Source organism: Giraffa tippelskirchi, chromosome 1 (assembly GCF_054371585.1).
Source record: "Giraffa tippelskirchi isolate mGirTip1 chromosome 1, T2T-mGirTip1v1.2.pri, whole genome shotgun sequence".
NCBI classification, from domain to species: Eukaryota; Metazoa; Chordata; class Mammalia; order Artiodactyla; family Giraffidae; genus Giraffa; species Giraffa tippelskirchi.
The window spans coordinates 213,930,776-213,958,414 of record NC_137275.1 but is presented as its reverse complement, the minus strand read 5'-3'; the positions used below and the strand labels follow the sequence as shown (position 1 = coordinate 213,958,414).

General features: G+C 42.7%; 1 protein-coding gene and 1 pseudogene across 12 annotated transcripts in view; one reads left to right on the top strand and one right to left on the bottom strand.

Moving 5' to 3' along the window:
• The window catches only part of PALM2AKAP2 (PALM2 and AKAP2 fusion), a 473,479-nt gene that overhangs the window by 307,464 nt on the left and 138,376 nt on the right, over positions 1 to 27,639 (bottom strand). The window lies entirely within an intron of this gene.
• LOC145520316 (ATP synthase peripheral stalk subunit d, mitochondrial pseudogene) lies at positions 24,474 to 24,960 on the top strand (annotated as a pseudogene).

Genomic DNA, 27,639 nt, shown 5'->3' with positions numbered 1-27,639 from the left:
TTCTTTCCATAAGGTCAGACAATGTGAACCCATGAGATCAATGTCACAAGAATCACCATCTCTTAAGAAAACCCAAAGTGCAATTTCTCTGTATGAACTCATCTTCTTTATGAAATGAATTCCCATTTTGTGAAATCATGGTGAAAGTCAAACAAAAAACTCTGGTTAACAGTATAGCTGCACCAGTAGACAGAGTTATTGTATATCTATCATTCCTATCATTCTTACATTACAGAGCAGTCTTGAAATGATTTAGAAACGGTACAGAGAAACTCACATGAACAGATTATTTGTTTGGCCTGTCAATGAATCATTGACTGACATTTGATGAGCAGAACTGGACTTTACAATATTGTTCTGATTCAAGAAGCTTCATGCACAGATTCATCCTGAGGAAATAAACATGGCCACTCCATATCTGTCCTATAAATTCAAAGTACAGGTATAGAAGGCATTTTGGTCATGTCACATGGAAAGTTGGAATGAGGGTAAGATATCTCCTTATTAATTAGGAGATAACTTGGTAGACTGCCATGACAAAACAAAATTAACAAATCAACCAATCTAGATTCCAAAAAGAACACAAATTCTAGTTTACCATGTTCTCAGTTCATTCTAGCTGAGGGCTATAATTCAAATGCCCTGAAATTTCTGAATTTACAGTTTTTTAATCTGTAAAATGTCATGGACATGACTGATTTCATAAGATTGAAGTGAGGATTAAGAAAGATGACAATGTGAAGTACTCCACATGTGGTTAGACAGGTACTTAATAAAGGTTGGTTCTACTCCTATTGCCCTGTATGAATTAGTTATCCTGTTATTTTCTACAATGTTTGGCCTTTTTAAGAGAATAGTATATGATCTTTGAAGGCAGAGACCTTTTTCTTTCTTCTTGTTATTTTTAAAGTGAATTTTTTACACTTCATGGTACACTACACAATGCTGAAACCATAGTGCGTTTCCTAGGTCAGCAAGGCTCTAGCTCCAGGGGATGAATCTTCACAACCCTGTCTCCTTTGCCAGCAGCTCCTCTGGGGTAGACAGGTGGATACATTCTAGCCAATGAGATGAAGGCAAAGTCTGCTGGGGAGAGGGTAACCCATATTGAGTACACCATCATGGAGTCCAGCAACTCATAATTTTTAAATGCACTACAGACAATTCCACAGCCTTGTGCAAAGCACCACAGCCTTGTCTAATTCAATGAAATATGAACCATGCCATGTAAGGCCACCCAAGATGGACAGGTCATGGTGGAGAGCTCTGATAAAATGTGGTCCACTGGAGAAGGCAATGGCAAGCCACTTCAGTATTCTTGCCTTGAGAACCCCATGAACACTATGAAAAGGCAAAAAGAGAGGACACTGAAAGATGAACTCTCTAGGTCAGTAGGTGCCCAATATGCTACTGGAGATCAGTGCAGAAATAACTCCAAAAGAATGAAAAGATGGAGCCAAAGCAAAAACAACACCCAGTTGTGGATGTGATTGGTGATGGAAATAAAGTCCAATGCTGACAAGAGCAACATTGCATAGGAACCTGGAATGTTAGGTCCATGAATCAAGGCAAACTGGAAGTGGTCAAACAGGAGATGGCAAAAGTGAACGTCGACATTTTAGGAATCAGCAAACTAAAATGGACTGGAATGGGTGAATTTAACTCAGATGACCATTATACTACTACTGTGGGCAAGAATCCCTTAGAAGAAATGGAGTAGCCATCACAGTCAACAAAAGGGTCTGAAATGCAGTACTTGGATGCAATCTCAAAAATAACAGAATGATCACAGTTCGTTTCCAAGGCAAACCATTCAATATCACAATAATCCAAGTCTATGCCCTGACAAGTAATGCTGAAGAAGCTGAAGTTGAATGGTTCTATGAAGACCTACAACACCTTCTAGAACTAACACCCCAAAAAGATGTCCTTTTCATTATAGGGAATGGAATGCAAAAGTAGGAAGTCAAGAAATACCTGGAGTAACAGGCAAATTTGGCCTTGGAGTACAAAATGAAGCACAGCAAAAGCTAATAGAGTTTTGCCAAGAGAATGCACTGGTCATAGCAAACACCCTCTTCCAACAACACAAGAGAAGACTTTACACATGGACATCACCAGATGGTCAATACCGAAATCAGATTGATTATATTCTTCGCAGCCAAAGATGGAGAAGCTCTATACAGTCAGCAAAAACAAAACCGCGAGCTGACTGTGGCTCAGCTCATGAACTCATTATTGCCAAATTCAGACTGAAATTGAAGAAAGTAGGGAAAACCACTAGACCATTCAGCTATGACCTAAATCAAATCCCTTACAGTGGAAGTGACAAATGGATTCAAGGGATTAGATATGATAGACAGAATGCCTGAAGAACTGTAGACAGAGGTTCGTGACATTGTACAGGAGGCAGTGATCAAGACCATCCCCAAGAAAAAGAAATGCAAAAAGCCAAATGGCTGTCTGAGGAGGCCTTACAAATAGCTGTGAAGAGACATGAAAGGCAAAAGAGAAAAGGAAAGATATACACATTTGAATGCAGAGTTCCAAACAATAGCAAGAAGATAAGAAAGCCTTCCTCAGTGATCAATGCAAAGAAATAGAGGAAAACAATAGAATGGGAAAGACTAGAGATCTCTTCAAGAAAATTTGAGTTACCAAGGGAACATTTCATGCAAAGATGGGCACAATAAAGGACAGAAATGGTAAGGACCTAACAGAAGCAGAAGATATTAAGAAGAGGTGGCAAGAATACACAGAAGAACTGTACAACAAAGATCTTCATGACCCAGATAATCATGATGGTGTGATCACTCACCTAGAACCAGACATCCTGGAATGTGAAGTCAGTGGGCCTTAGAGCATCTCTATGAACAAAGCTAGTGGAGGTGATGGAATTCCAGCTGAGCTATTTCAAATCCTAAAAGATGATGCTGGGAAAGTGCTCCACTCAACATGCCAGCAAATTTGGAAAACTCAGCAGTGGCCACAGGACTGGAAAAGCTCAGTTTTCATTCCAATCCCAAAGAAAGGCAATGCCAAAGAATTCTCAAATGCCTGCACAATTGCACTCATCTCACATGCTAGTAAAGTAATGCTCAAAATTCTCCAAGCCAGGCTTCAGCAATACATGAACTGTGAACTTCCAGATGTTCAAGCTGGTTTTAGAAAAGCCAGAGGAACCAGAGGCCAAATTACAAACATCCATTGGATCATTAAAAAAGCAAGAGAGTTCCAGAAAAACATCTACTTTTGCTTTATTTACTACACCAAATTCTTTGACTGTGTGGATCACAACAAACTGCGGAAAATTCTTCAAGAGATGGGAAATATCAGACCACCTGACCTGCCTCCTGAGAATCTGGATGCAGGTCAAGAAGCAACAGTTAGAACTGGACACGGAACAACAGACTGGTTCCAAATAGGAAAAGGAGTACGTCAAGGCTGTATGTTGTCACCCTGCTTATTTAACTTATATGCAGACTACATCATGAGAAATGCTGGGCTGGATGAAGCACAAGCTGGAATCAAGATTGCTGGGAGAAATATCAATAACCTCAGATACACAGATGACACCACCCTTATGGCAGAAAGCAAAGAAGAACTAAAGGGCCTCTTGATGAAAGTGAAAGAGGAGAGTGAAAAAGTTGGCTTAAAACTCAACATTCAGAAAACTAAGATCATGGCATCCGGTCCCATCACTTCATGGCAAATAGATGGGGAAACAGTGGAAACAGTGACTGACTTTATTTTGGGGGGGCTCCAAAATCACTGCAGATGGTGACTGCAACCATGAAATTAAAAAACAATTGCTCCTTGGAAGAAAAGTTATGACCAACCTAGACAGCATATTAAAAAGCAGAGACATTACTTTGCTGACAAAGGTCTATCTAATCAAAGCTATGGTTTTTCCAGTAGTCAAGTATGGATAAGATAGCTGGACTATTAAGAAAGCTGAGTGCCAAAGAATTGATGCTTTTGAACTGTGACTGAAGTACAGACAATTCTGATGTCCAGCCAGGACTGAGAATAACTTGCATTCTTTAAATTTAAACTTATTTATTCATTTATTCATTTATTTGCAATTCTGAGAATTTATTTTCTAACCCAAAACATTTTTAAGGAAAATGTATTTTGAATTTTTTTTAAATTGAAGTATCAGTTCAGGTCAGTCACTCAATTGTGTCCAACTCTTTGCGACCCATGGACAGTAGCACCCCAGGCTTCCCTGTCCATCACCAACTCTCAGAGCTTGCTCAAACTCATGTCCATCAAGTTGGCAATGCCATTCAACCATCTCATCCTCTGTCGTCCCCTTCTCCTTCTGCCCTCAATCTTTCCCAGCATCAGGTTCTTTTCAAATGAGTCACTTCTTCGCATCTCGTGCCCAAAGTATTGGAGTTTCAGTTTCAACATCAGTCCTTCCAATGAATATTCAGGACTGATTCTCTTTAGGATGGACTGGTTGGATTGTCTTGCAGTCCAAGGGACTCTCAAGAGTCTTCTCCAACACCACAATTCAAAAGCATCAATCCTTTGGCACTCAGCTTTCTTTATAATCCAACTCTCACATCTATACATGACTACTGGAAAACCGTAACTGACTAGATGAACCTTTGTCAGCAAAGTAATGTCTCTGCTTTTTAATATGCTGTCTAGGTTAGCCATAACTTTTCTTCCATGGAGCAATTGTCTTTTAATTTCATGGCTGCAGTCACCACCTGCAGTGATTTTGGAGCCCCCCCAAAATAAAGTCTGTCACTGTTTCCATTTTTCCCCCATCTATTTGCTGTGAAGTGATGGGACCGGATGCCATGATCTTAGTTTTCTGAATGTTGAGTTTTAAGCCAACTTTTTCACTCTCCTCTTTCACTTTTATCAAGAGGCTCTTTAGTTCTTCTTTGCTTTCTGCCATAAGAGTGGTGTCATCTGTGTATCTGAGGTTATTGATATTTCTCCCAGCAATCTTGATTCCAGCTTGTGCTTCATCCAGCCCAGCATTTCTCATGATGTAGTCTGCATATAAGTTAAATAAGCAGGGTGACAACATACAGCCTTGACGTACTCCTTTTCCTATTTGGAACCAGTCTGTTGTTCCGTGTCCAGTTGTAACTGTTGCTTCCTGACCTGCATACAGGTTTCTCAAGAGGCAGGTCAAGTGGTCTGATATTGCCATCTCTTGAAGAATTTTCCACAGTTTATTGTGATCGACACAGTCAAAGGCTTTGGTGTAGTAAATAAAGCAAAAGTAGATGTTTTTCTGAAACTCTCTTGCTTTTTCAATGATCCAATGGATATTGGCAATTTAATCTCTGGTTCCTCTGGCTTTTCTAAATTCAGCTTGAACATCTGGAATTTCTCAGTTCATGTACTGTTGAAGTCTGGCTTGGAGAATTTTGAGTATTACTTTGTTAGCGTGTGAGATGAGTGCCATTGTGCAGTAGTTGAAACATTCTTTGGCATTGCCTTTCTTTCAGATTGGAATTGAAGTATAGTTGACTTACAATGTTTAAAGTGTAGAGCAAAGTAATTCTACTCATATGTATATATGTATACATATATTCTTTTTCAGATTCTTTTCTGTTATAGGATACTATAGGATTTTGAATATAGTTCCCTGTCATATACAGAAGAACCTTGTGTTTATCTATTTTATATACAATAGTATGTATCTGATAATCCCAAATTTCAAGTTTATCCCCCTCTCCTTTTCCCTTTGGTGATCATAAGTTTGTTTTCTATATTTTGAGTCTATTTCTTTTTTGTAAATAAGTTAATTTGTCTCATTATTTTAGATTCTACACAAAAGTGATATCATAATATATTTGTCTTTCTCTGAGTTATTTTACTTAGTATAATAATCTATAGGTCCATTCATGTTGCTGCAAATGGCATTATTTCATTCTTTTTATGGCTAAGTAATAGAGAATAACTTTTCTAAACCAATGACTGTCAAACTTCTTTGATCGCTGCCCACTTTGATCAGTCTGTGCCCTGCCTACACATTTCTCTTTTGGTTCCAACCATGTACACAAATGCTGCATTATAGGAGCTTTGTTACTGAATAGCAGCCAGATTTTTTAGTAGAACTAAAGAGTCCTTGACTATTTAGAGTCTATGTTTATATGACAATTTGAGTTCAGAAACACCTTCGAAAACTTACTTAGTAGTTTATTCTAGAAACCCTCAGTCATATGTAAAAACTGGCATTTGATGGGATTGTTCATTATTCATCAAAGCAAGAACTTTTATTTTTATCTTAGTTTATAATCAGTCGGAAGGATATTTTGAGAATCTCGGTCCTAAAACAGAATTATGTGTTGAATCAATTGTGCCCACTTAATGAAAGATGTGAAAAACTATATGATCTCAATTTTAATCATCCCAATAGCAAGTCCTACCAGACACATCCACCCTGCACTCCCCTTCCTATTCACACTCTCAGGCAGTCTTCTCACCAATATCGACATTTTCTTTAGCTCTCTCTTCATTCTCCCTTTTCTTGCAGTTCTCACCAATTAATTCAGAGAAGTTTTTTTCCCCCTATCTTCTTTTTGCAAGGCAAAAAAATCCAAATAATGTGAACACACGTAATTATTATTGTGTCAAAAGTATGTTTTCTAGTGCAACTACACATAACAATATACCAGTGTCTCTATCTTCTAACTCTGGAGAGGTCCAAGAATCTCTTTCAGAATATTCATGAAAGATTTCATCTGCTTTCTTTAGTGACTCGAATTAAAAACATTTCTCTCAATCACCAACATTCATGATTAAAAAAGTAAACTGTTTCTTAAAATTCAAGTTTAGAATTCTATTTTATTTCACTGCTCGAGTTCTAAAACTTCTTTCTTTCCCAAGTTTTTTTGGAAATATGTACTAATTTTGCTACATTATGTGCTAAAACTGATGAGTGTGGACTAGTCTGGGAAGGTAACTATTTTTCCATTTAAATACTAAATCACATGTCACATCTCTATAGGTTGGCAACTCTTATAGTGAAATCAATGTTTTACTTAAAAGACATCATTAACAGCAATAATATGAAAAACATAAAACAATACGCCCAAGATATCTGATCCTATATTTTATACTTTAATTATATAGCAAATGTAGCTGTTAAATTTTTTAATATTTAAAAAATTTATTGAAAAACAGTTGATTTATAATATTGAGTTAATTTCTGCTATACAGCAAAGTGATTCAGTTATACTTTTTCATATTCTTTTCCACTACAGTTTATCACAGGATATTGAATATAGTTCCCTGGTCTATACATTAAATCTATTTATAGATGATAACTATGTAAATATTTCTAGATTTGCACTATGGCTCAAATGGGCCTCCCTGGTGGCTCGGATGGTAATGCAATGCAGGAGACCTGGGTTTGATCCTTGGGTTGGGAAGATCCCATGGAGGAGGGCATGGGAACTCACTCCAGTACTCTTGCCTGGAGAATCCCCGTGGACAGAGGATCCTGGCAGGCTACAGTCCACGGGGTTGCAAAGAGTCGGACGTGACTGAGCAGTAACGCGTGGCTCAAATATGTACCTATACCTTCTTCTGAATGACCAAACAGCTCCACTGAGTAGCAGTAAAAACCAACCAGAGGTTGGTAAAAACTGAAAGCCATGTAAATATCAAAACAATCAGGAGATTTAACAAAAGGGTCCATCTGAAGTGAGTATTTGAGCCCAAAGACAGACATAGCCAAATATGCCATTGGTGCCTCACAAAGGGAATTCAGCTAATACACCCTGTCAAAAGCAGAACAGCCCTGCTGTCTCAGCTCTTCAAACTCCAGCCAAGACTTTGGAAAGAGAAAGTGACAATATCAGAGGTTATGGTGACAGAGACAAGGATAACCAGACATCAGCAACACACAGCTGAGAACCAGAAGGGGCATTCTATCAATAGATCCTCACATAGGACACAAAGGTAGATTTTAAAAATCTGCTTTTTGTCCTATTCCCACCGCTACCCCGAGAGTCCAGCAGGGAGCAGAAAAGACAAAGGAGTGAAGGAAAGGAGAAAGAATTCAAAAAATGAAAGTGATGGGGCTAAGAAGAACAACCAGCATTGTTTTCATTAAGAGAAGTGCACGTCATTTACACCCTCACCTATCCCTTCTTCAGGCTTGGCAACTCTTGTGACACAAGCACTAAAAACTATGCTTCAAAGATTTAAACAAATGTACAAAGTGTAAATATACTTTTTGTCCCTTGTTAAGACCATAATGCAAAAGGCACATAGCACTCAAAACTCCCCTACACACATACATAAAAATACATAAAAATAATTCTTTTAAGGAACAGATTGGGAGATTATCATACTAAGTGAAGTATATCAGAGAAGGACAAAACTATATGATATTGCTTATATGTGGAATATTAAAAAAATGATACAAATGAACGTATTTGCAAAACAGAAACAGACTCACTGATATACAGAACAAACTTTTGGTTATGGTGGAAGGGTGGGAGAAGGGATAGATTGGGAGTTGGGAATGACATGTACACACTGGTATACTTAAAACAGACAGCCAAGAAGGACCTATTGTATAGCACAGGGAGCTCTGCTCAATATTCTGTAATAACCTTAATGGGAAAAGAATTTGAAAAATAGATACATGTATATGTAAAACTGAATCACTTTGCTATACATGTGAAGTCAACACAACATTGTTCATCCATTTGCTCCTATATGAAATAAAATTGTTTTAAAAAATGGGTTGGTATCTCCATTTTGTAGATCATTTTTGAGCTTTAGTGACAGGGAATGCCAGCTTCATAAAGCAGCCAGTTCTAGGGTCTGTGCAGCCTGACAGTAAGAAAGTTCTTTGGATTCTTCAGCCACTGTGACCACTCTGTAGTTTCCTGTCCTTTTCACTCCAGTACTAGACAGATAACATGCCTGTTCCTTCTCCATTACTATGGCCCTTCACATTGTTGAAAGCAGAGAATGAAGGTTCAGCTGGTGTAAGAACTTGTCCAAGATCCCAGAGTTACTTATAGTGGATCCATGACTGGATCCCAAGTATTCTGGCTCAGGTTCAGGACTGTTCCCAGAATCTCCACAAGAACCCTGTGAATCCTGCAGCTCAAGTCTGAACCATATCCTCTCACACAGGTTCAGGGCAGAACCCACTGGACCATCTCTAGGTAAACGTGTGGCCATCATGGAAGAGATTTTGGTGTCTGGGCTACAAGTATGTCTGTGTATGTAGACCCAGGCACATTAGATACTTTGGGGCATGTCTATCCTGATCAAACTGTGTCCTCCTTCTCTAGAAGTTAATGCATATCCAGAAGCATGACCTTCAGGAACCATTTTTTTTTTTTTAACAATATGACCCCGGTCCCCAACCACATCTGGTTTGAAAGGAGTCCCTCTGCTGAGGCTGGACTCGTGACATGTCAACTGCAAAACTGGAAGGCAGAAAAATTTGACCACATGTATCAGAAAGGCAGAGGCAGTGAAGCAGAAAAAGAAATGTTGAGCAGAGGAAGAGAGAGGGAGAAGGGAAGGGAAAAAGATGGATGGGTGAAAAAGATGAACAGACAGATGGAGGACAGTGAAGGGGTTCCAGTGACTGTCTGCTTCCCAGCTTTGATGCTCGGCTTCAGCCCTGACACATTTCTGTTTCTGATTCTGTAAGACTCCCCTGCATCTCTTATAACAACGCACCTCTTTCTCCTTGAGCTAGCTCGATCTGGTCTCTATTTCGTAGAACCCCAGGCTTCTAACTAATACATTTTTCATGTAACATGCTGAGTCTGGTATTAGTTTACCCTTCAAATCTCTTAGCTTCCCGGGCAGAGGATGAATAAGAGAAGGGCACCCAGGTCTAGAAGGAAAAACATTAGCTTAGGAAAAACTATTTTTTCTTAAAAAAAAAAAAAAAATGGAATGCCTTTGGTCCCAAACTTTCATTCTAAACAGTGGAATCTGAGGCATTTTACTTTTTTACACAAGCAGATGAGTTTACCAGGTGCCTAAGAGAATGGGCTCCCCATTCAATAGAGTCACGCCAGGACGGAGATGAAGACAGTAGAGGTGTTAAGCAGGTGCCAACAGTCCTTTACTGATCAGTGAACACAGGGAAAGCATCACAATTAATCCATGGGGACATACAACACCCCACACTTACCCCAGAGTCTCTTTTCTGTTAGATTGTGAAGTCCTTGATGGTGCGGACCATGCCATTTCCACCACCATATCCCCATAAGCACAGTATCTGTTACTTAATCAACACCTTTTGTTGTATGAATGGATGGATGCACAATGGCCTCAGAGAGATTCCTAAATGAGGTGCATCCCAGGAGCTCAGTTACAAAGGCTCTATTGTAGGGGAAGAGACTCATTCATGTTTCCAGATTATACAAATGTTTGTTCATTCAGCCATTTGAGGAGTAATATTCGGCACCTACTCTACAGATGGAGACATCAGGTGGCTCCAGCTCTGGGTACTCCCTGGTCCCACCTGGCAGCTCACAAGGCAGCCACCTCCACTGGCAGTTATTGGAGGTGGAAATGGTATCTGTGCCTTGTGCAGCAATGGGGCAGCACTTTGAAAATGACCTGAAACTGAGGAGGCTGAAATAGACTGACTTATTAGATTGAAATCAGGATGCTATGCTATAGCTAAGAGTTCCTGGGGGTAGTTGAGAGCTCAGCTGGGACAAGCTTGGAGCAGCAAACCGAAGTAAATGAATCCAGCATAATGCACTAATTGAAAAGTCCAGGCAGCACCCATAGCTGTCCCCAGATATAATGTGTCTGTAATGAACACCAAGTCTATGAGCCATTAGTATACACTGTGCAAATTGCTGTTCAAAGGAAGAGTCTGGATCCACTTTCTCTAGTCACTCCAAGGATTCCTCCAAATATGACAACTGAAAAAGACCTGTGGTTTCCTCTGATTGGGGCATAAGATCTGCTTAGTAGCCAGAATTCAAATGACAAAGGAGCAGCTAGCATTGCCAGCATTTTTAATGAGTCCCTTCCACTGACTGTCTGGGGCTGGTGGTATCTTGAATAAGAAATTTTGGAATAAGACAGCATCTGCTTTTGAGCTCCCAGGAAATTCTGAGATTGGCTGGCATCTAATGATTTCATCTTCTTGCCCCACAAGGGCCTCACGCTAACAGCGGGCACAGAGGGATCATAATGAGCCCTAAACCATTGCAATCAACCAACACATTGGACTGAGATGATAGCATGCCACCTGGAGAGCACCCCAGACAGACCCACAGGAGACTGACTTCCCCCTTAAACCCTCGTTTGAAAAAGTCTTTAGATTAAAATGTCCAACAAGACCAAGAATTCAGGTTACCGTCAAAGCTTCAACCACACAGGTAAGTTTACCCCTACATAAAATAAAACAACTCTGAAAAAGTCGAGTCCAAAAAGGCTTAAATTTAGCTAATTTGATTTTTTAAAGTTAAGTGAGTAATAAATATATGAACACAATTTTGATATTTAAAAAACCTTAATGATACGACTCTGATGCTGGGAAAGATTGAGGGCAAGAGGAAAAGGGGGCGGCCGAGGATGAGATGGTTAGATAACATCACTGACTCAATGGATATGAATTTGAGCAAACTCTGGGAGATAGTGAGGGACAGGGAAGTCTGGCACGCTGCAATCCATGGGGTCACAAAGAGTCAGACGTGACTTAGTAACTGAACAACAAATGATACAGAAAAGATCAAGTCCCTGTTTCCCACCCTCTCTAAAATCCCCAGCCCCTTATTTACATATGCACATAAGGTATGTACATAAATTTTTTCATGTCTGAACATATATATCTACTTTATTATTTAAACATAGATTATGAACATACCATATTTAGCCATTTTCCTTTTTTCCTATAGAACTGTCCCCAATTTTTTTTATTGCCAACAGGCTAAAAAGCAACAATAACAACAACAAAACTGCACCCTCCCTAATTTATGTTTCTCTGGGCACACACTCTCACTTCAATTTTAATGTTTCTTTGAAAACTTAGTTTTGGGTTCACGACCTCCAAAACTGTCTCACAACACCAAACAGGTAAGTACAGTTTATTCCAACTCAAAGTGGTTGATCTCCATATACACAGTGCTAGAGGGTGGGAAAAAGAGCACACACATAAACCCCAGCTTAATATACACAATATGTGCTCAGTCACTTCCGTCGTGTCTGACTCTTTGAGACCCTGTGGACCGTAGCCCGCCAGGCTCCTCTGTCCATGGGATTCTCCAAGGCAAGAATACTGGAGTGGGTTGCCATCCCCTTCTCCAAGGGATCTTCCTGACCCAGGTATTGAACCCATGGCATCTCCTGCGTCTTCTGCCTCGAAGGCAAATTCTTTACTGAAAGTGAACGTGAAAGTCACTCAGTCATGTCTGACTCTTTGCGACCCCATGGACTATACAGTCCATGGAATTCTCCAGGCCAGAATACTGGAGTGGGTAGCCTTTCCCTTCTCCAGGGGATCTTCCCAATCCAGGGATCGAACCCAGGTCTCTCGCAGTGCAGGCGGATTCTTTACCAGCTGGGCCACAAGGGAAGCTGTCTTTACAGCTGAGCCACCTAGAAAGCCCAATATATGCAATACACACACAGACTTATAATTTAGTCTTCACTTAAGAGTGTGTGTGTGTGTATTCCAACCACTGTGAGGTTGGCAGAGTTCCACGATGAGTGCAGAAAGAGTTGCCCCTGGAACGTGTGCTATCACCACATCCTGTTCATCCAAGAGGCTAGATCTGTCTGGGATAAGGTAGAAAACATGACGAGACATACAAGACGAGTTCAACCAGATCAAAATCTCATTTCCTAACCTGAGAACCTAGAAAAGAGGCTTTGCTCTTCCAAAGCCTCCCTCCCCCACAAACAGCTGATGAGACATTACGGAAACTTGGCAAGCACTTCTGGAATCAATTTGAGTCTTTCAACTTCCTTGCTTTTTTCTCATTTCTCATCTGGATTATACAAATGTGAAATCCTTTGTGAGATTTCCTTTAAGGGGAAATTTAAAATGCATTGTGTATTGAAGAAATTTTGTTACAACTGAATAACTTGGAATTAAACGATGTTGGATTTACTATTACAATCCAATGTTGATTTGCTCTCACTTATATCACTCCTAAATAATTTCTCCTGTAAAATGGAGTTTTCACCTTTGGAAGAGGCAGTCAAATGTGTCAGCATTACTAATGCCTCTGTTCACCACACTTCTAAAAGAAATGTAATTTTTAAAAAGTTGGGACCCTGCAAAGGATTCTTCTAATGGATGGATGCCTTCCTAAGTAATTCTTCATTTCTCTCTCTGGTCACAAAAATGAACTTGTAGCCTAAATGGTCATTTCCATGGCAACTGGCTGTTTCAAGTGCATTAGTGATTTGGGGCTTCTCTGAAGAGCTGGGAAGGGGGAATTCTGTGCCACAGAACATGAAAGCTCATATTCAAATACACAAGAGGACAAAAACACACACTCCACTATAAAAGCATGATATATCTATTGAGGTAAAGAACTTACGCTTGAATGATGCTACAGGCATGCCAATGCAGATATTATCAGTACCTAAAAATTATTTTGAAAGTATGATGAAATAAAGTGTCAAAACCATACAAGCCTTAGCATTTATGGGATTTCTCTGAAAAGGGCTATAAATTTAGGAGGTGGTGTGTTTGGTCAACAGAGAAGGCAATGGCAACCCACTCCAGTACTCTTGCCTGGAAAAACCCATGGACGGAGGAGCCTGGTGGGCTGCAGTCCATGGGGTCGCTAAGAGTCAGACACGACTGAGCGACTTCACTTTCACTTTTCACTTTCATGCATTGGAGAAGGCAATGGCAACCTACTCCAGTGTTCTCGCCTGGAGAATCCCAGGGACGGGGGAGCCTGGTGGGCTGCCGTCTATGGGGTCGCACAGAGTCAGACACGACTGAAGCAACTTAGCAGCAGCAGCAGCAGCAGTGTTTGGTCAAAAGTTTCCATAGTTTGACCTTCCAATAAAATAACAGATACAGAAAACACTATAAAATCAATGTTTAGTTAATGAGCTATTTTGAGGCCAATACCGTTGTAATCATCACCCAGTCAAAACAAATAGAATCCGCCGGTCACTTCCAGAAGCCTCTCCATGTGTCCCATGCCATCTGCAACCCCTCTCCCTTCACTCAAAAGTAACCACAATTCTAGTTCCCATATTATTATTCCTCATAGCCTCTGTAAGTTATAAGATGCTGTGGTTCAAAGTCATTTTTTCACCATTAAAATTTACTGTGTAGTAAATTAAATTTGTGAAAGGCTTATTGACACCTTTCAGTTTTACTGCTACCCACATTTAATAGATACATTCATTCCTGTATTTGTTACAGAATAAGGCTGAATGCATACCAAGAAACTGGAGAAGGAAATGGAAACCCACTCCAGTACCCTTGCCTGGAAAATCCCATGGACGCAGGAGCCTGGCAGGCTATACAGTCCATGGGGTCGCAAAGAGTCGGACACGACCGAGTGACTTCACTTCCCTTCATGCCAAGAAACTGCCTCCACTAGGCGGCGCTACATCCCTTTACGTTCCCAGATAGCTGGGAAGGCCATCCTTTGCATCTAGCTCAGGAATAGCGCGTTTCTATGAATGAAGTCACAAATGCACCGGTAGGAAATCCACCGACTTCTTTACCCTGCCACATATCACAAACAAGATTCGCTGTCTTAAATTCAATACTCGAGGGTCCCCAGAAGTCCTGGTGAGGGGCAGTCTCAGCAAGACTGAACCTCTATTTCAACAACTACTTTTCCACTAACAACCCAAGTCTGTGAAATTAACGGAGTGGGGAAAGAGTGTCTGGAACAGATAAAAAAAACCCTGTTTCCAAGTATCGATGAATTACAGCTGGTTTACAGCTGTGCTACCTTCCTCACTGTAAGTCAAGTCACAAAACAGAATGAAACTTTCAGTGGTCACCACCATGATGTTAAGGAATTCTGAGGATCCCTAGGAGAATTCTATGGACAGAAGAGCCTGGTGGGCTACAGTCCATGGGGTTGCAAAGACTGAGCAACTAACACAGCAGCTCTGAGGCAACCAACTATTTGCTTTCTGGATTCCATTTTTCAACCCATACACATGGCACAGCTCATCACAGACGCTAATTTCCACTGCAAATGTACACAGCGGATATCATCCACTTTCACCTGGATGTTTGCTTTGTGCTTTTGTTTTTCAGATTAAAAAATCTGAGGAACAGAGCTATGGAATCTTGAATCATAGAAGTTTGAGGGGTTTGTAAAGATTAAATGTGCTGCCTTTGTGACTCACAGCAATTCTCTGGTCTGATAGTTCTCAGCATAACAGATAGGTTCAGATGCCAAGCATGTGTTACAAATAGCAGGACATCATGCACACACAAGGGGTATTCCTAGTTCAATGCCAGCCTTGGGTCAGGCCAAAAGGCCTGTGCCCAAGCCATAAAAGTGCCAACTGCAATGTTTTCACATTTTAGGTGTCCACTGCAGTCTAAATTTTAAACAGAGATTTACAAGATTAGCTTGATTGATTTAAGGAGTTTTGTGATACAGGTCATTCTATTTCCATCATGATTTGTCTGTAAGATTTATTCTTTAAAATATGGACTTGCTGATTTGGAAAATTGAGTAGAAGTGAACAGAGTTGGTTGAATAAAGCTGAGAATAGACTACTTCCTGTAGCTTTTTTTTTTCTTTCAGAAAGATATAGGTAAACTGAAAGTTATCCTTCAGATTGAGTGAACAATACAGAATAGTTTTAAGAATATGGGCTTTTAAACCAGATAGTATCAGGATCAGAAGCAGGTCCAAAGATTTTTTTTTTTTTACTCCTTAGTGCTGCTTCCAGAGCACAGCTGTCCTCCTGGGAAGTCTGACTTGTTCTCTTGTTCTAATCATCCTCATCTCTGTCACCAAGGGACCTTTCTGGTCACTTCCTCATATCCACCGATGACTTCACTCCTTGGCTCACGGTATCCCTATTAAATCCCACCATCATCCTGGTGACCTCAGCGTTGGTGTGCGTGACTCATCCAACCGTTATTCCCACAGTTCCTTGACAGTCTCATCTCAGATAACCTTGATCTCCCCTCGTCAACCACCCCTCCCTAGGGCTGACATCTGGCCTCATCACTAAGTATGAAATGTTAGCTACAAAGGCCCAGGTTCCAGCCACAGCCTCCCGTGCTCCCCTCTCTCTCCCTGCTTGTCCTCACATGTGCTTTAGGATCTTTTCAAGCCCCCTCATCTATGGCTTTATTTTCTCCCCACTCATCATAGCTCTGCTGTCTTCTCCCGTTTCATCTCTTTTCGGCTAAAATCAAGTGAACAATCATTTCCAACCACTGTCTGTATTCTCAACCACCTCACCTCCTCATGCTTTGGCTATACCCAGCTAGCAGAATTCCAAATCAGGGTTCAATGCCCATCCTGATTTCCCAAGATTAAACATCCATGTAGGGTACCACCTCCATGTAGGGTACCATAACACTGCAGGAGATAGCCTCTACGAATCTGTGGTCGTCAGCCTCAGGTGGGCTCTCGACACTGTCCAGGAATCCTTGTGCCTGCCTTTTGTCAGTCTGTAGCTTCACTAGAAGATACTTCCTTCCCAGCACAAGCCTATATTTAAAATAAGTATTTGTTTCTGTTTGTATATAAAAGGCTCATCACCAGTGCCCTGAATTCCATCATCTCTCAGAGACCCAATGCCATCATTAATCCTTCCACTCACCTGTAGTTTCCACCTCTTTATTTTCAACTAGCTCTTTCACCTAAGAATTTAGACTTCTTAATGAGAACCTACCATACAGCACCAGGAACTCTATTCAGTGCTCTATGGGGACTTAAATGGGAAGGAAATCCACAGAAGAGGGATACATATAGCTGATTCACCATGCCTTCTTCAGCATCTCCATAGCTACTCTACTTCTTTATTTGGATTTAAATTTTTATTGGAGTATAGTTGCTCTACAATGTTGTGTTCATTTCTACTGCACAGCTGAATGAATCAGCCGCACACACACGCACATATCCCCTCCCTTTTGGATTTTCCTTCCCATTCAAGTCACCACAGCGCAGTAACTACAGTTCTCCGAGCTATACAGTAGGTTCTCATTATATTATCTGTTTTATACATAGTATCAATTGCATATGTGTGTCACTCCGAACCTCCCAGTTCCTCCCACCCACCTCCTTACTCTCCTACTTTGGGGCTATTGCTACTTCATTATGGGATCAATGAAACCACCTCTGAGTGGTCCCTTTCTCTCCCAACTGAAACTACTTTATACTATAGTAGAAAACTCACTCAAAAATGCACATGCAATTAGATCACTCCCTGAGAGCCTCCCATCACCCACAGGACAAAATCCAAACCCCTTACCTAGCAAAGGCTTGGTCCACCTTCCCACCACTGTTTCTCACCGTTCCTCTCTCTACCCTCCAATACAGCTTGTGAAGCACTACAGGTTAGTGACTGATAGGTGAATTTTGGTGTCAGACAGACATGTATTCGAAGTCTAACCCTGTCACTTACTAGTCTGTGACCAAGGACAAGGTACCTATCCTGAGAACATCACAGGCTTCTCTCTTTCAGAACACTCACTGCCAGCATCATCTAGTAAATCCTCATAACTAGTCCATCTATCCTGCTGGGCTGTCCTAGAATCCCTAGCACACAGTGAAAGAGAAGTTGCTCAGTCGTGTCTGACTCTTTGTGACCCTATGAACTGTAGCCCACCAGGCTCCTCCTCCGTCCATGGGATTTCCCAGGCAAGACTACTGGAGTGGGTTGCCATTTTCTTCTCCAGGGGATCTTCCTGACCCAGAGATCAAACTCAGGTCTCCCACATTGCAGGCAGACTCTTTACCCTTTGAGCAGCCAGGGAATCCCAACACACAGTAGGCCATCAATACTTAGTCTGCATATGAATAAGTGAAAAGAATGAATCAATTGTTTCAGTGACAGGGATGCTCACTTCTCAATACCGCTCTTGGCATCTGACTGTTACAAAGTTCTACAAAGAAGGCAGCCAGGGCCTTACAATCTACCACAATCATGTTCAGACCCACACAGGGTTTCTAGGCCTGTACTTGGATGCTTCTTAGATTTTTCTTCCCATGAAAACTCCATCACTGACACCTGTACATTTAGATATGTACACACATTTCCATGCGCACATGGGTGAAAAAGGCCAGCAGTGCAATGGAGCCAAGGTGATGGTACAAGCGTGCACTATATATCTTCATGTGAGCTATGCTCACCCACCACGTTCTAACGTGCAACTGAGTGCTTTCCGATGTCATCACCAAAGCCACTCCAAACTCCTCCGACATCCCACATGAGAGTCAGGGAGTGTCGATCAGCCCCATCATGGTTGTGACACAAACCCAAAGCGCAAAGGTGGAATCAAAGTCAGCTTCAGGGTCAGGGGTTCAGAATGTGGGAGAGAGGAAGGTTGACACAAAAGCACTGAGGAAGATCCTGGGGACTATCACAAACCACCCTGTGGTGACCATGCCTGACTTCGATCAGTTGGGGTGCAAGGCGTGGTATATTGCACACTTTGTAGACCTGACATAGGGCTTCCCTGGTGGCTCAGATGGTAAAGAAACCACCTGCAATGCAGGAGACCCGGGTTCGATCCCTGGGTTGGGAAGATCCCCTGGAGGAGGACATGGCAACCCACTCCAGTATTCTTGCCTGGAGAATCCCCATGGACAGAGAAGGCTGGTGGGCTACAGTCCATGGGGTCACAAAGAGTAGGGCTCAACTGAGAGACTAAGCACAGCACAGCACAGATCTGACATAAGATAGAAGAATTTGGCTCTTGGGTCTTCCCAGGATGCTCTGGAATAGCTCCCACATCCCTGGGCCCCTCGGATTAGCCCCACACCCTCTGGTGCAGAGAGAACAGCCAGCCAGTTCTTGGTTTCAGGACTAGCTCTCTGGGTCTCCCAGGTCAGGGCCCACAAAAAGCTCCCTCTTTATGCCATTTCTCATCCCTACTTCCTTAAAGGGAGGCAGAAAATGGGGAAAATACTGACCTTACAGCGTGAGGCATTAAAAAGCAGAAGTTTCAGCAACAAGCTGAACACTTAGTAGCTAAGGGAAGGACGATGCAACCAGAGGCTGTTATGGATCGCTGGCAACTGGGGCTGAAATCTGGCCATTTTATTCTATAGATGTGATTTACACATCTCGCTGGCTTTGAATTCAATGAGCCTCAATTCATTAGAGCAAGCTGAGAGATGGGCAATCTTTTAAGGCTGTGTAGACCTCATGTAGCTCCTGACAAATCAAGCCCTGGCAGCCACAGGGTGGTTTTTCTTTCACTTCCTGTGGGAAAACTTCTGGGAAAAATCTAGGTCAGTGATAGCCTACTGCTTGATTTACAGCAACAACCAATTTCTAACTTGGCTTTATCTGATCTGTCCTGGACAATGTTTTAAGCTGCTCTGGGCAGTCCTGCTAAATTGTGCCGACCTGCAATCATTTTTAGAAATCATTCAACCATCAAAGATTTGATTTGGTCTGCTTAATCTGTGCTGACCTCACTTCATTTTGCAAGGTTAGGGCTTCTGTATCCCCACCTACTGCAGAAGCCTTCCAGCTGCGTCTACATCATGCTTTTCAAAGCACTTCCAAATCTCTTATCTGCTGCTACTGAGAGACCAGGTAACACTAAGTCTTTATCAAGGATGCTGCTGCTGCTGCTGCTGCTGCTGCTGCTGCTAAGTCGCTTCAGTTGTGTCCGACTCTGTGCGACCCCATGGACGGCAGCTCACCAGGCTCCGCCGTCCCTAGGATTCTCCAGGCAAGAATACTGGAGTGGGTTGCCATTTCCTTCTCCAGTGCATGAAAGGGAAAAGTGAAAGTGAAGTTGCTCAGTCGTGTCCGACTCATAGCGACCCCATGGACTGTAGCCTACCAGGCTCCTCCATCCATGGTATTTTCTAGGCAAGAGTACTGGAGTGGGGTGCCATTGCCTTCTCCTATCAAGGATGAGAAGACTCAAACATGGAAGAATCTCATGAAAAGACCATGACACTGCTGGATTAGAATCAAGACTCATGCCAGGAAGAGTCACCCCATTTCATGACACTTAATATACCATACATACCAGTCCTAGGCAAGAATAAGCTCAGTGAGGCCAAGAGAAGGACCCGTGGTTTCCCTTTACCCTGTCTTAGTCGCTTTAGTCATGGCTGACTCTTTGAAGTCCTAATAGTAGGACCACCAGGCTCCTCTGTCTATGGGATTCTCCAGGCAAGAATACTGGAGTGGATTGCCATGCCCTCCTCCAGGGTGTCTTCCCAACCCAGGGATGAAACCCTCATCTCTTGCATTGGCACACGGGTTCTTTACCACTATCGACACTTGGAAAGCCCCTTACCCTGTCCTGACTTCTGTTAAATATGGACAATGGGGCCACAGACGAAATAAACACACATTTTGCCGTGGATGATATAAATGGTGTGCTGGTACGGAAACCTCCCATCTGCTCTGGGGGAAGAGAACAGCTGTTCCTCGTCAACCCCTCCTTGCTTCCTCCACCCCTGCTTTCCCCAGGTTCTACAGCGAGATCATCAGTGCCCCCACCCTCAGGCTCAGCCCTGCCCAGTGTCTGGGCCAGCGCAGACCACAGTGGGAAGGGTGTTCAAAGCTGAGAACCACCCCCCCGACCCAAGCCACCAGGTTCCTCCCTTCCTTCTGAGCTACCTGTGCGGTCTTCGTGATTCCACCAGCAATCCTCACCTCCAAATCCAGGCTTGGTAACTCAGGAGGAATGGCTGGAATCCCCTGCTGCCCCTCCTTTGCGGTTCTATTACACTGCCTACCACCTTGCTCCCTTTTCAGATGGGCGTTCCCATCACCTGCTGTCCTCAGTTCTCAGCAGTTCCTCAGATCCTGGCTCCAGACAGTCACCTGCCCTCTCCCTGTGGGCAGTCTCCACGCCTCTGACCAGACACATCACTGATCCCTAGTTCTGTTATGCGGCCAAGACTGCCACTCCTTGGCCAGTGGGGCACCGGCTGCATGTTCACATCCAGGCCTGGGGGCTGGGCCAGTGACCCATGTCACACATGGCTTCTGCTCAGCGCCCTCCCAGTTGGCCAACTGCCTTATATCCAGAATGCCTTATATCTAGCTTCTTCCAGATACACCGTGACTTACTTTGTTGCTGCTGCTGCTAAGTCGCTTCAGTCGTGTCCGACTCTGTGCGACCGCATAGACAGCAGCCCACCAGGCTCCTCCGTCCATGGGATTTTCCAGGCAAGAACACTGGAGTGGGTTGCCATTGCTTTCTCCGGTGACTTGCTTTAAGAAAACACAATATACTCCACAGTGGCTGTGTCATTTTACATTCCCACCAACAGTGTAGGAGGGTTCCCTTCTCTCCATACCCTCTCCAGCATTTATTGTTTGTTAGATTTTTTAATGATGGTCACTCTGACTGGTGTGAGGTGATATCTCATTTGTAGTTCTGATCTGCATTTCTCTAATAACTAGTGATGCTGAGCATCTTTGTAAAACAACTATAACCGATTTAAAACACACACACACACATACACACAAAAGAAAACACAATGTAAACAGAAATACCAGCAGATAATTATTCCTAATCATATAGGGTGTTTCACATATGCAAACTCATTACATATGTCCTAAATGTGGCTAACTTTCCATCATGCATTGGAAATACAATTTAATTTATAAAAGACAATCCAATTCATAAAATACAATACCCTTTTTATGTTGCTTTGATTCTATCACCCTTTCACTGCCCTTTCCCCACCTCAGGCCCTCACTTCCCTCTTTGGGAAGCTTTTAGATTCCACCATCAATAACTACGACCACAGTCTTTCAAAAACCCAACTCAGATGAAATCCAATACTTAGCTTGTCTGTATCTGCACATATTCAGCTGAAAATGCTGGAGGAAAACATAGGACCGTGTTGTCTGGTTTTGTTTTTGATTCATGAATTTAAATTGTAGGGAGGCCTCAGAGGTATCCAGAAATCTGTTTCCCTAGATTAATTACTCTTGAACTGTCTCAGAGGAGGATATTACAGCTTCTGTCTCCTCAAACTTCCAATGCCTCTTCCCCCTTCCTCACTGCCAGTGGTTGACCTTGCTTCCCATTTCACTGAGAAACCAGAAGCAGTCAGAAAGCCCCCTCCACACCCTCCATCACAGGCTCCAGCCTCCTCGCTGGTCCCACAGGCTCTGCCATCACTCTCGGAAGACTCTCCTCCATTTGTGCCCTTGATGACATCCTCACTCTCCAACTCAAGGATGTCCTTCCAGGAATTGTCTCTCTCTTTTCCTTGCTCAGCAACTTTCCCCAGTCTCCAGATCATTCTCAACAGCACTCAAACATGCTCTAACATGTCTAAAAGCAGTCTCCTTTGAGTCCAAATTCCTCTTCATCTACCTCTCCCTTTCTCTTTTGCCCTTTAAGACAAAACTTCTTGAAAGTAACCGTCAATCACCCTACTTACTCATTTTGCCCACCAACCAACTCCCTTCCCCTTTGGTAACTAATCTGATCTCTATGTCTAGCCTCAGCACCACAGCTAAAGTGATCCTTTAAAAAAAACAATAGGTCAGATGATGCTCAAATCCTCCAGTGGATCCTCATTTCACCTAAAGTGAAAGCCATCCTGGACTTGCCTGGTGGTCCAGTGGTTAAGAATCTACCTGCCAATGCAGGGGACATGGGTTCGATCCCTGGTCCGGGAAGATCCCACATGCCCTGGAGCAACTAAGCCTGTGTACCACAACTACTGAAGCCCACGGACCTAGAGCCCATGCTCTGCAACACGAGAAGCCATTGCAATGAGAAGCCCATGCACCACAACAAAGAGGAGCCCCTGCTCGCTCCAACTAGAGAAAGCCCCATGCAGCAACAAAGACCCAGCGCAGCCAAAACTAAAATAAAATGAAGAATTCTGTTACATAAAAAAAAAAAACCATGCTGCCTGAGTTACATAAGCTTAGGCTCACTAGTTTATTGATCACACCTACTTTATAGCTTTAAGTTCACAGAAAATGAGTTTAATGAATGAAACTTTCCATTTTAGCAAGTTCATTTTGCAAAATAAATCGAAGGGTCAATGGTTTTCACGTTTCTCCTTGTTTTACAACTGAGTTATGTCCGAGTCCACACCATCCTTCCCATGAGGAAGATGCATCTTTTGTTGGCACAAAAGGGGAAATCCACGGCCTCTGGAAAAATAATAGTGTCGTGTTAACAGGCAGTGAGGAAAAAGACACGTGTAACTTTGGATGGGGCGGCTTTATAAGCCAGGCAATGGCTTGGAAGCCCAAGACAGGGCTTTCCTACGGCACTGGAGCCTGGAGCCTGGGAGGTGAATCCGCCGTGTCTGGAAATCACTCTACCAGCTACATTTCAGGTAACTAACAAGCAACACGGGAACAAGGCTCTACCACACAGCCAATACCCTAGGTGCTTGGGCAAGTGCTTTAGCAAATATACCCTAATTTTTAAATCATGGAGATGTACACCCGGTCCACTTCACCTGATCCATAAAGCGCCCCTTCTACCTACATCAGAGAAGGCAATGGCACCCCACTCCAGTACTCTTTTGCCTGGAGAATCCCATGGACGGAGGAGCCTGGCAGGCTTCAGTCCATGGGGTCGCTAAGGGTCGGACACGACTGAGCGACTTCACTTTCACTTTTCCCTTTCATGCACTGGAAAAGGAAATGGCAACCCACTCCAGTATTCTTGCCTGGAGAATCCCAGGGACGGCGGAGCCTGGTGGGCTGCCGTCCATGGGGTCGCACAGAGTCGGACACGACTGAAGCGACTTAGCAGCAGCAGCAGCAGCAGCAGCAGCTACCTACATACCAAGTTATCTCTTCAGTCTCTGCATCCAGGGGCAGGTTGCTCATTATCCCATGAAAGAGTTAATTTCAAACAGGGCCAGCTCTAAACGCTGAGGAATTTTTCTTTATCTTGTGTTGACAGCTGCTTCCCTGAAACTGATATCTACTGGTTTTGATGCAGCTTTCACGACTGCTTGGTTCGTACATCTGTGTTTCCAGCACCAAATCAGGAGGTCATAAATGGAGCACAGCCCTTTAAATCCTGCCACTTGCCAGGCAGCAATCAAACTGGAATTCGGAAAAAAGAAATCCATGGCCCTTTGACATGGTAATTGGAATTCTGACCACTTCATTCTAAGACACCTGCATATCTTCACCAGATAGGCTGGAAAGGTATCAACTTGCCTTCCTAGACTTTTTTGAGCGAGGGTGATCATGTGACTCAGCCTCCCCAAACCATAACTTCCTTCTCTCTCTGGAAAGGCTCACGCCTGGTACATGGCAGCCTTCCCTAAGGATAGCAGAGCATCAGGATCTCCTCCTGGGCTGCTATGGACTGTGGGCTGTGGGGGTCAGTGAAGGATCTCAAGATGCCTGGATGGAAACTTGCTCTAAAAGCCATTGACTGGGTAGCTTCTGGGGAGACCATACCCTGAAACCAGAAGGCCTTTGCTAACTCCCTGAAATCCTGGAGCGAGTCCCTCAACTCTAGGTTGGTTACTCTGCCTGAGAAGCTACCTGCCATCAACTGGGTTTCCTACATGGCCAACGTGGCAAAGCCTGGCTTGGTGGGTGACTCTGAGAAGAAGTTTAATGCCCTGAAAGTTCCTATGCTGGAGGATAAATTATACTGCCAAGGTGGATCCTGAAGAAAAAGAACATGTGAAAAGTTGTGCTGAGTTTTTGTCTCGCTCAAAGACCAGGATTCAGGAACATGAGAAAGAGCTAGAGAAGATAAGAAACATAATTCCACCTGATCAGATGACCATTGAGGACTTGAATGAAGTCTTCCCAGAAACCAAATTAGACAGGAGGAAGTACCTGTACTGGCCTCATAAGCCATTTGAGAATTTATAAACTTGAGTACGGGAGAAAGCTCTGGTCCTCAGATTATAAACTCTGGACATTAAAAATATTTACATAGTGCAAGAAAAGAAAAGCTCCAAAAAAAAGAAAAGAAAAGCTCCTTCTGCCTTCAATGAGCAGTCTCCCTACCCCAAGATCATCCTCAGTTGTTCCAATTTTTTCTTTCAAGCTAAAAAAACTTAAGCTATTGTTTCTCAGGCTTTCTGATACAGCTAAATGTACTCCTTACTAGTGATTATGTAATCAACTAAAATTCTATTTATGAAAATCTCATAACAGCATGAGAAAACGTTCATGTAAATGTTAAGTGAGAAAAACTCGAAGTAAAATGCACATGGAGTCTAATTACACCTACATAAAAGTGATGCCAAGAAAACCCCCCAAATTTCTTTGGTGTCAAAATCAAGGGCATTGTTTTTCCTTTTAGAATGTTAAAATATTTATTTAGGGTCAGGCCCCAGGCCAGGCACTTTTAAATGATTTCATTCTTTTTACTTTTTTGCACATTTCACGTTTTGTTTAGAATGAAAAGATGCTACTAAATATAAGAATTCCTTTGTCCTGGAAAACTCAAAGGAAAAAAGATCAACCAGTTATGATTTGGGAAAAGATTCACAGAAGTAAACTTTGCCAGTCCTCTCGGCACTACCATCATTAAATTTGTCAACTAACCAGGAAAATGTGTGCTGGAGGTATTGGAAGACTGGCAGGAAATTGACAAATTAACCTCAACTACAAAAAAGTCATACTAACTGCTTGATTTCATTAGTATTGCATAAATAATAATGGTTGTTGAAAACAAGGAGAAAACAACCAAGTTTTATGATTTTAGCCCTAGAATGACAGGCTGCTATGGGGCTTCTTAATATTATTTTGGAGGAATAAGCTATTGAAATGCAGATCCATTCAAATCCGACTGAGATTACAGCTTGGAGTTAATTAACTGAGTTCCTATTGTGTGTAAACTGAATTTTAAAATATAATCTAAATATGTAGATGATACTATTTCTGACCCGCTGTGATGCCATGCTGACTATCTTATTTCCTTGATGCCATGCTCCATTTCATGAAAGAAACTGCAGGAGGCTGTAATGCATTTTCTCCAATGATGAGGTGACATGGACATAACGCCACCTGGCCAGGTGGCAATTTCTGCTTAACTCAGGGTAAACCAGGAAACTTGACCGCATCCTTAAGCCCCCTGGGGGAACCATCCAAGCAGTTTTGGCAGCAGCAATGCCACAACTCAGCCATCTAATTCAGCTGTCGGAGCTGGGCTGGGAGTTGTCCTTTTCTGGAACCACCTAGAAAAAAGTGGGGCTTCAAGGGTGGCCAGACAGTTATATGACAGTCTTTGATTTTCTTTGGACTCTATGTGTCTGGTCTGGGACACAGCCATAGGGCTCCCAAGCTCTAAGGAGTGTATGTAAGGTGAATGTCTTCATTTAGACATGCATTAATCTCATTTACTTTTTAATTCTCAAGGTGCACATACTAATCAAATGCAGACACTATTTCCAAGCTGTTGTCTCCATCTCATCTCTGCACTGTGTCTGCTACAGGAGGGAGCAGCATGATGAAGGGTGGAGGATTAAAGCCTGTGCGCCTTCTCCTCCTGTTGATACCAAATTGCTTTTGTCCCTTCTGCATCCTTCCCATGCAGCTGATACACACACCTGCATCAGGCTGTTGAGCTGATGAGGACTAGATGGGCTGGGTCGTAAAGCTTGGTGAAAGCTTCCAGGTCTCTGATCTCTGCTTGGCAACTCACCAGCATCTCAGGAGAGATGAAATAATAAATTTGTCTCCAAGGTAACCCTCTTTCTGGCTTGGATCCAAATAATCTGAAGGGTCCCCCAAGCTTGCATAACATATACACCCAGAAAATAAGGCTCAACAGGATGAAATCAGCAGGGAGAGAGCACTGTCTGCCAGGACCAATCAGTCTGGGCAGCAGCATTTTGATTCCACCTCTGCCCGACCTCTTGCCTCAGTTCTGACAACCAGACATCAGATGCATCTCACCACACCCTTAGCTATTCCATTCCTGGGGCCTGGAGTCCCGGCCCTAAAGCCCAGGCCTATGCCTGAAATCCTGCACACTGACTGATGACAGGCTCTAGAGGCTACTAACCTAAGCTGGATTTGTCTTTCCTTTTTTTTAAAAAGTAAAGCAAGAAGGTTCTAATTTTATTGAATGTACTCTGCGTTGATGACCCCTATGTGCTGCCTTTCATCCATTTCAACTGTTCAACTCCACTAGAGTTCAATTACCTGGAATCTTGAAGAAATCATGACAGCCTCCATGTTTCTAAGCAATGTATCTCTATTCCTCTTTCTCTATGTTCTGGTTTTTTGATCTTGACCAAGAGCTTTGTTCTGAGCTGCTGTGTAACACAGGGAGCTCAACTGGGTGTTCAGTGATGACCTAGAGGAGTGGGAGGGGCTGGGGGGAGGAGTGGGATGGGGGGTGAAGAGGGAGGCTCAAGAGGGAGAGGACATATGTAGGCTTATTGCTGATTCACATTGTTGCAAGCAGAAACTAACACAACATTGCAAAGGAATTATACTCCAATCTTTGAAAAAAAGAAAAATTCCTTCTAGATGGATTGCTATCTCATTCTATGGCTGGGTACTAGGTTCCCCCTTTGCCACCATCCTGGGAATCCT